This window comes from Nicotiana tomentosiformis, chromosome 2, assembly GCF_000390325.3.
Source record: "Nicotiana tomentosiformis chromosome 2, ASM39032v3, whole genome shotgun sequence".
NCBI lineage: Eukaryota > Viridiplantae > Streptophyta > Magnoliopsida > Solanales > Solanaceae > Nicotiana > Nicotiana tomentosiformis.
Window position 1 is genome coordinate 31,622,004 of NC_090813.1, and position 8,192 is coordinate 31,630,195.

General features: G+C 38.3%; 1 non-coding gene across 1 annotated transcript; it reads right to left on the reverse strand.

Annotated features, from left to right (window-relative positions):
- Positions 1-888: 888 nt before the first annotated feature.
- On the reverse strand, positions 889-995 carry LOC117275100 (small nucleolar RNA R71). The gene has a single exon (XR_004505263.1). It is a non-coding gene; the product is annotated as a small nucleolar RNA R71 (small nucleolar RNA).
- Positions 996-8,192: the final 7,197 nt, after the last annotated feature.

An 8,192-nucleotide genomic window follows, 5' to 3' on the forward strand; every position in this document is an offset into this window, starting at 1 on the left:
TATATTTAATTAGCGAGTAGAATTTAAGTGTGTGTTTTGCTCGTCAAATTTTGGCGCCGTTGTCGGGGATTAGCAATCAATAGTGTTTGAAATAGTTTGTAGTACTAATTCAGGAAATTTTTCTTTTTATTTCCATTTTCTCTTTTTATGTTTGGTGTTCGTCGACTGTGTGCATGTTACAGGTTTAGATTGGTGCGTCGATCTTCTGCGAAAGAAGTTCTACCATACGAGCCCGAGATAGAAAAACAACTGTGACAGTTGAGGAAAGAAAGAAATCTCACCGAGATATCAGAAAAGGTTGGGCAGTCCTCAACCAAAGAAACTATGGCTGGAAACGGCGATGATAATATAGATTTAGATGCAATAGAGGCAACACAACAACGAGAAAAGGCTGCACGGGATGCTGAGGAAGCAACCATTAGAGAAACACAAATTATCTATGAAGAAGAGAGGGGTCGGAGAATTGCTCAAAATCAATCCTTGGCTGCAGACCAGTTTGGAAATATAGCTCCCATGCCTGGGAGATCACTGGGCGATTATGCTAGACCGGTCTACAATCAAGGCTTATCAAGTGTTAGACCACCTCCAGTTGTAACTCACAATTTCGAGTTGAAGCAAGGGTTGCTTCAAACTATTCAGAACTATTGTGTCTTTAGAGGAAAGATGAACGAAGATCCAAACACACATCTAATGGAATTCGAGAAGATTTTGAACACTTTTCAATACAATAGGATGTCCCAAGATGCAGTGTACTTATGGGCATTCCCCTTTTCACTTAAAGATGATGCGAAGTAGTAGGTTCGAAGCTTGCCCACAGGATCGATTAGAACATGGGAGGAGATGACCGGAAAATTCCTTGATAAATATTTCTCCTCAGCTAAAACGGGCAAGTTTAGAAGAGAAATTCATAACTTTTGTCAGAAAGAGACTGAAACTATTTTTGAAGCATGGAAAAGGTTTAAGGAGATTGTTAGAAAGTGTCAACATAGTGGAATTGAACTCTGGATGCAACTCCAGGACTTTTGGGATGGATTGACACCGACCTCATGTACAGCATTAAGCAATGCAGTTGGAGGCCCGTTGATGAAGAAGACTCCAGAGGAGATAGTTACAGTTCTTGATGAGTTATCTGAAGATGCTAATCAGTGGCCCTTGGAAAGTGCTGAAAGAAGAAGATCAACTGGTATTCACCAAGTTGATGTTAATACATTTGTGTAGGTACAAATTGATGCTATGGCTAAAGAAATACGAAAGTTGACCTTAGCCTCGATACAAAATGAGCCTCACACAGCTTGTGATATATGTGGAAGAGGACACCCTACTCATGAGTGCCAAGCCTCAACTGAGGAAGTGAATGCTGTGGGAAATTATAATTTTAATGCAATGGGTTAGAAGCACCCCGATTTTTCATGGGGTTCCCCTAGGGGTGCCGCTAATGGATGACAACAAAACAACCCCAGACTTCAGGGATAAGGAGCTCCTGGTTTTATGAATCAGCCGAGGCAGCGGTTTCAGCCTCAATAACCCAATCAGCATGGTCTAGAAGATCTCATGAAGGCCTTCATTATGAAAACTGATGAAAGATTTGAAGTACAAGGGGCAACAATTCAAAATTTAGAGAAGCAAGTGGGATATATTGCAACAATATTATCTGAGAGGATTCCAGGCACTCTCCCTACTGATACTGAAAGACATCCCAAAGAAACAGTGAATGCTGTAACCTTGAGAAGTGGGCAAGTGTTGATAGACCCAACTCCGATCCAAAAAGATGTGATACTTGAAAAAGAATTGGGTAGCAGCTGGGAAGTGATGATGACAAGAAGACGAAAGGCCCGATGAAAGCCGAGAAAAAGAAGAAGGTAAGAAATATCGAGAAGAGAGGAACATGAGGAGAGCAAGCATATGCCTGCGCTACTTTTCTCTCAAAAGCTATATAGAGAAAGGTTGGACAAGCAGTTTAAGAGATTTTTGGATGTGCTGAAATAGGTTCATGTAAACTTACCATTCATAGAAGTGCTCTCACAAATGCCTTCTTATGCTAAATTCCCGAAAGAGATCCTTACGAAGAAGAGGAAAGTAGAGGAGACCTCAGTGGTCAAGCTCACAGAGCATTGCAGTGTGATATTGCAAAATAAACTCCCACTAAAGTATGGAGATCCAGGGAGTTTTACTATACCTTGCTCTTTATGAACTATTAATTTTGATAAGTCTTTATGTGATTCTGGTGCCTCAATTAATTTAATGCCTCTATCTATTTACAGAAAACTGGAGAAGGAGATTGGAGAGATAAGGTCGGCACCAATATCTTTGCAGCTGGCAGACCAAACTACTTTTATACCCGAGGGCATAGTGGAAGATATGTTAGTTCGAGTGGATAAATTCGTATTTCCTATGGATTTTATAGTGGTGAATATGGAGGAAAACAAGGAGGTCACCTCATCCTAGGAAGACCATTCTTAGCGACGGGCAGAGCGATATTAGATATATATGAGAGAAAACTCATGCTTAGAGTGGGTGAGGAGGCTGTGACTTTCAAGATGGATGTAGAAAAGGGGGTGCAAAAAGGAAAACCAGCTGCAAGTGTTGAGTGAAAAATGAAGTGCTAGAAAGAAAAGGTTGCAGTGAGCGAGAAAAATAAGTGGGGGTAATACCCCAAAAAGGCTAAGAAGAAATTGTCTGCATGGATGTGTGCATTAGTTCGGGTTCGAGAAATGGAGCCCGACTTTGACTTAGACCCCGACTAGATGTTCAGGAAATTTTTCTTTACTTTATGCTTTTTAATTGTGTGCCATGGGGACATGCTTTAACTTAAAGTGTGGGGTGGGGGATAGTTGTATGTATGTATATTATTTTTCTTTTTGTTAGTTGTAGTTAGTAGAGATAGAAGAAAAAACTTTGGAAAAAAATAATAATTTTTTAAAATTGTCGATTTTTCCCGACGATGGATATCACCGACAGGTCTCTTGAGGGATTAAAGTCAAAAGAAAAAGACAAAAAGATTTTTGTTTGTAGGTAGTATAATAACTCTCTCTTGGTTTTTCTTTGTGTCGCGGTTCATTTCCAAGGGTTTTGTTTGAACCAGGTGTAGTTAGTTTTTATTTTTTTAGGAGTAGGAAACCCTGTGCTATGATTTGAATTGATGACAATATCTCTTAACTTTATTATGCCTTAAGAATAGTAAGTGCTTTAGTTGTGATGCTTAGGCTCAGTTTTTGACTCTTGTATAAGTACCTTAAAGTGTATAATCTTAACTGTGCTTAACTGCTTTGACTAAAGTGTCTTGATAGTCCGACCCTGAGTGAGTTATGTGCCATGTGTGTGTCAGGTTTTGTGTAATCTGTGCATTGCATTTTATGTCTAGAACTTGCCCCGTGTGTTTTCAAAGCAAAATAGTAGTTGTATTCAGTCTTGGAAGTGATACAGGCATTTCTTTGTTGAGCCAGATATGTGCTTTTACCCATCTAATTGTTATGTATCTTATTTAACCCCGTTGAGCCTGTAATCCTATTTCTTTGGCAACCACATTACAAACCCTAACCATTTGTTTGAATTGACCATCTATTTGAACCTTGTACCTCTCGTGAGCACTTGAATTTGTTATGAACTTTGTAAAAGTTGAAGCATGGGGTGGTTAGTTTGGCTTTTAAGTGAAACTATTGAAATAAGGAGAAAGGTGCTATGTTTCAAAAAAATAAGAGTCACTTGAATTGAAAAAGAAAGGAAAAAAATAAGTGTATGATTGTGAAAAATATTCCTTGATAGTGGTGACTTTTGATGTATTAATGCTTAAAGAATTAGGGAGTTAATGTATATTGATGTGAAGGTGGAGTTGTGGTTTGGCATAAGTGTGGGGTTTTGAGCAGTTAAGTATATGTATTAAAGTGCTTAGGGAGGTGTAATCACTTTTATATCCAAATGTATCCTACTCATCCCGCAGCCTACATTACAACTAATTAATGTCCTACTTGATCCTTGACTGAATGAGCTCATTTAGTAGATTAGTACACTACAGGCAAGCCTATGGTACGTCTTTTGTGGCATATGAATGTTGTTTTTGAGAGTGAGTGAATTCTTTCTATAAATAGTTCCTAATTATTCTTAAATTTTATTGTGTGTGGAACTACTCTCTATTATTGTGTGAGGGCACTTGATTTATTAAGGAAAGGTAATGTCGTTGACCTCTGTGTTAGAGTAAGTGAGCGGGTTGTGAAAACTGCGTGGTGCTTTTGAGTAAAATCTTGAGGCGAGGATGTTACGGTATTGTGCTTAATCTGTTTTAAATATTCTGTGTATGATGAGTTATGAGAGTTGTTGAAAAAGGTCGTGTCTATATGAAGTGTAGTTTGATTGCTCAAGGACGAAAAATGGTTTAAGTGTGGGGTGTTGATGGTAGGCTATAATTACGTGTTTTAGTCGCTTATTGCACTCTAATTCACTGGACTTTACTTGTGTTGAGCTTTAATTGGTAGTGTTTTGCACTTATTGTGTTTTATGCCTTGTAGGAGTGATTCTGAGCTATGTAGATGTGGAGCTAATTCAAGCTATTTGGAGCTTTGAAGTCTGAGTAAAATCCCAAGAGATTAAGCTGGGATTGTGTTCGAGGGTCGAGGACCAAGTCTGGACGTCAACATGCAATCAAAAAGCCACACTCTGAGAATTTTGCACTACTGCGGCGCGTGGGGCGCCGCACAAGTGCATTTCCTGTTGCCTGACAGATGTTGAGCTCTCTGATTTTCCCACTGACGAGCGAAAAATACACACTTAAATATGTTCGCTAGTCGAATATAGTATAATAAAATATCGTATCCACAAGGATTGGAGTTAAACAACATTTTTGTAGTTTATAGATTGATTGCTATCCAAGATGATCAACAATTGAGATTTGTGTGATTCAAACTAAAATTTAACTAAGAGTTTGAACTATTGACTAATGACAATTGCAGCAGAGTAATGAAGATATCAATGAGAGAAAATAGGGGTTGATTGGATAGGTGCAAGATATTTGTCTGGGATTTAAATCTAGCTAATTCACTCCTAAGGTTCAAGTGAGTCTCTCGAATTCAGTCAATTACTAGTTCAACGTTCAGTAGAAACTCCTCTCTCGATTAAGTCTCAACCTCACAATATGAACCAATTTATGCTCGGTGAAGATATGCAAGAATTCGTAGTGGATTGGTCTTTAGGAGAACCTCTTTCGATTATCCTCCTAACTAGGTCTAAATAATAATTCTACTAGCCTCTTTCGATTACTAAGAAGAATCAATGAATTTAACCAACAAGATAAAGCAAAAATATCACAAGTTATGCCTCTTTCGATTACATGAACATGTGAAAATAGATGCAACAATTAAAACACCAAAAACGATTCAATACATAAAAACTAGAGTTAATAATCCACAAACAAATATCAATACATCAAATCCATCAATCCCTAAAGAGAACTACTCCATAGATATGGGGTAATTCATTACAAATAAGTTTAAGTTAAAGGAAATTATAAACGATCCAAACCCTTGTCTTGGGTGAGGATTGGATGATAAAATCCTTATGGTCTTGCTTCTCCCACTTCTCCTTAGCTTCCTTAGGTCTAGAGTATGTCAAAAGTCCTCAAAATACTATTTTTCTATGTATATATACCAAGTAGGGTCGGGACCAAACAATCACACCTTCTCCTTCACGAAGTAGGACTTTTCCCGGACAGGACGTGCGTGGCCGCGCACCTGGGATGGTGCTCGTGCATTAGGCTGCGCACTTTGCGTATTGTTCTACCTCCCACGTGCACCCAGTGCGCGGTAGCGTACCTGGGTGACGTCCGGCTCGATTCTTCGTTTCTCTTTTTGAATGCACTAGTGTCCATTGATCCCCGAACTCGATTCCAACTTAATCCTTGGTCTTTTACTCAAACTTCAAAGCTCCAAAATAGTGTGAATTCATCCCATAACATCTACATATCTCGGAATCACTCCTACAGGGCATTAAACATATAATTAGTGCAAAACACTAGCGATTAAGGCTCAAACTCAACTAAAGTGCAGTAAATTAGAGTGCGACAAGCAACTAAAACACACAATTATCGCCTACGATAAACACCCCACACTTAAACCATTGCTCGTCCTCGAGCAATCAAACTACACTTTATAATGACACGGCCATTTTAAACAATTCTCATAACTCATCATACCAAAAATATTTAAAATAGACTAAGCACAATAGTGTAACATCCTAGCTTCAAGATTTAACTCAAAAGTACCACGCATTATTTACAACTCACTCACTTACTCTAACCTAAAGGTCAACGACATTACCTTCCCTTCATGAATCAAGTGCCCTCACACAACAATAGAGAGTAGTTCCACACACCATAGAAATTAAGAACAATTAGAAACTCAAGATAGAAAGAATTCGCTCACTCTCAGAAACAACATTCATATGCCACAAAAGATGAACCATAGGCTTGCCTGTAGTGTACTACTCTACTAATTCGAGCTCATTCAGTCAAGGATCAAGTAGGACTTTAATTGGTTGTAATGCAGGCTGCAAGATGGGTAGGATACATTTGGATATAAGAGTTACTACACCTCCCTAAGCACTTTAATACATACAGTTAACCTTTCAAAACCCCACACTTATGTCAAACCATAACTCCACCTTAACATCAATATACATTAACTCCCAACTTCTTTAACCACAAATACATCAAGAGTTACCACTTATCAATGAATAATTTTCACAACAATACACTATGTATATTTTTTTTTCTTTTTCAATTTAAGTGGCTCTTACTTTTTCAAAACAATGCACCTTTCTCCTTATTTCCTTAGCTCCACTCAAAAACCAACCCAATTACCCCACACTTTAACTTTTACAAAGTTTATACAATTTCAAGTACTCACGAGAGGTAAATGGCTCAAATAGATGGTTAATTCAGATAAATGGGTAATGCTTGTAATATGGTTACCAAAGAAATAAGATTACAGGCTCAACGGGGTTAACTACGATACATAACAATTTGGTCGATAAGGCATATCATTGGCTCAACAAAGAAATGCCTATATCCTTTCCAAGACTGAACAAAACTACTATTTCGCTTTGCAAACACACATGGCAAGTTCTAGATATCAAATGCAATGCACAGAATACACAAAACCTTACACACACATGGCACATAACTCACTCAAGATTGGATTATGAAGACACTCTAGTCAAAGCACTTAAGCAAAGTTAAGATCATACAGTTTAAGGTACTTATACAAGAGTCAAAAACTGAGCCTAAGTGTCACAACTAAAACACTCACTATTCTCAAGGTATGATAGAGTCAAGAAATATTGCTTTCATTTCAATTCATAGCACACGGTTTCCTATTCCTAACCAAAAATAAAAACTACAACACCCGGTTCAAGCAAAACCCTTGAAAAGAACCGCGGCATAAATAAAAACCAAGGGGTAATTAATACACTACCTAACAAAATAAAATATTTTTGTCTTTTTCTTTCGATTTTAATCCCTCAAGAAACCTGTCGAATGATATCCATCGTCGGAAAAAATTGAAAATTTTAACTTTTTATGGTTTTCCACATTTTTGTCTATCAAACTACTACAACTAAGCAAAAAGAAATACATATACATACACCATACAAATACCCCCCACCCCACACTTTAAGTTGTGGCATGTCCCCATGACACACAATTAAAAAGAATAAGGTAGAGAAAACTTTCCTGAATCTCTAGTCGGGCGTCATTCTTCGTGCCCGAACTAGTGCACACATCCACGTGGATAACTTCTTCTCAGACTTCTTGGGGTATGCCCCACACTTGTCTTTCTCAATCACTGGGACCTTCTCTTTCGAGCTTTTCACTCTCCACTCTACACTTGCAGCTGGCTTCTCCTTTCTCACCCCCATCTCCACATTCATCTTGAAAGTGACTGTTTCCTCACCCACTCTAAGCATGAGCTTTCTATCATGTATGTCTAATATTGCTCTGCCCGTCGCTAAGAATGGTCTTCCTAAGATAAAGGGGGACCTCTTTATTCTCCTCCATCTTCACCACTATGAAATCTACAGGAAATACAAACTTATCTACCCAAACTAAGACTTCTTCAACTATCCCCTTAGGTATTATAGTTGTTTGGTTTGCCAGCTGCAAAGATATTGGCGCAGACCTTATCTCTCCAAGCTCATTCTCCAGCTTC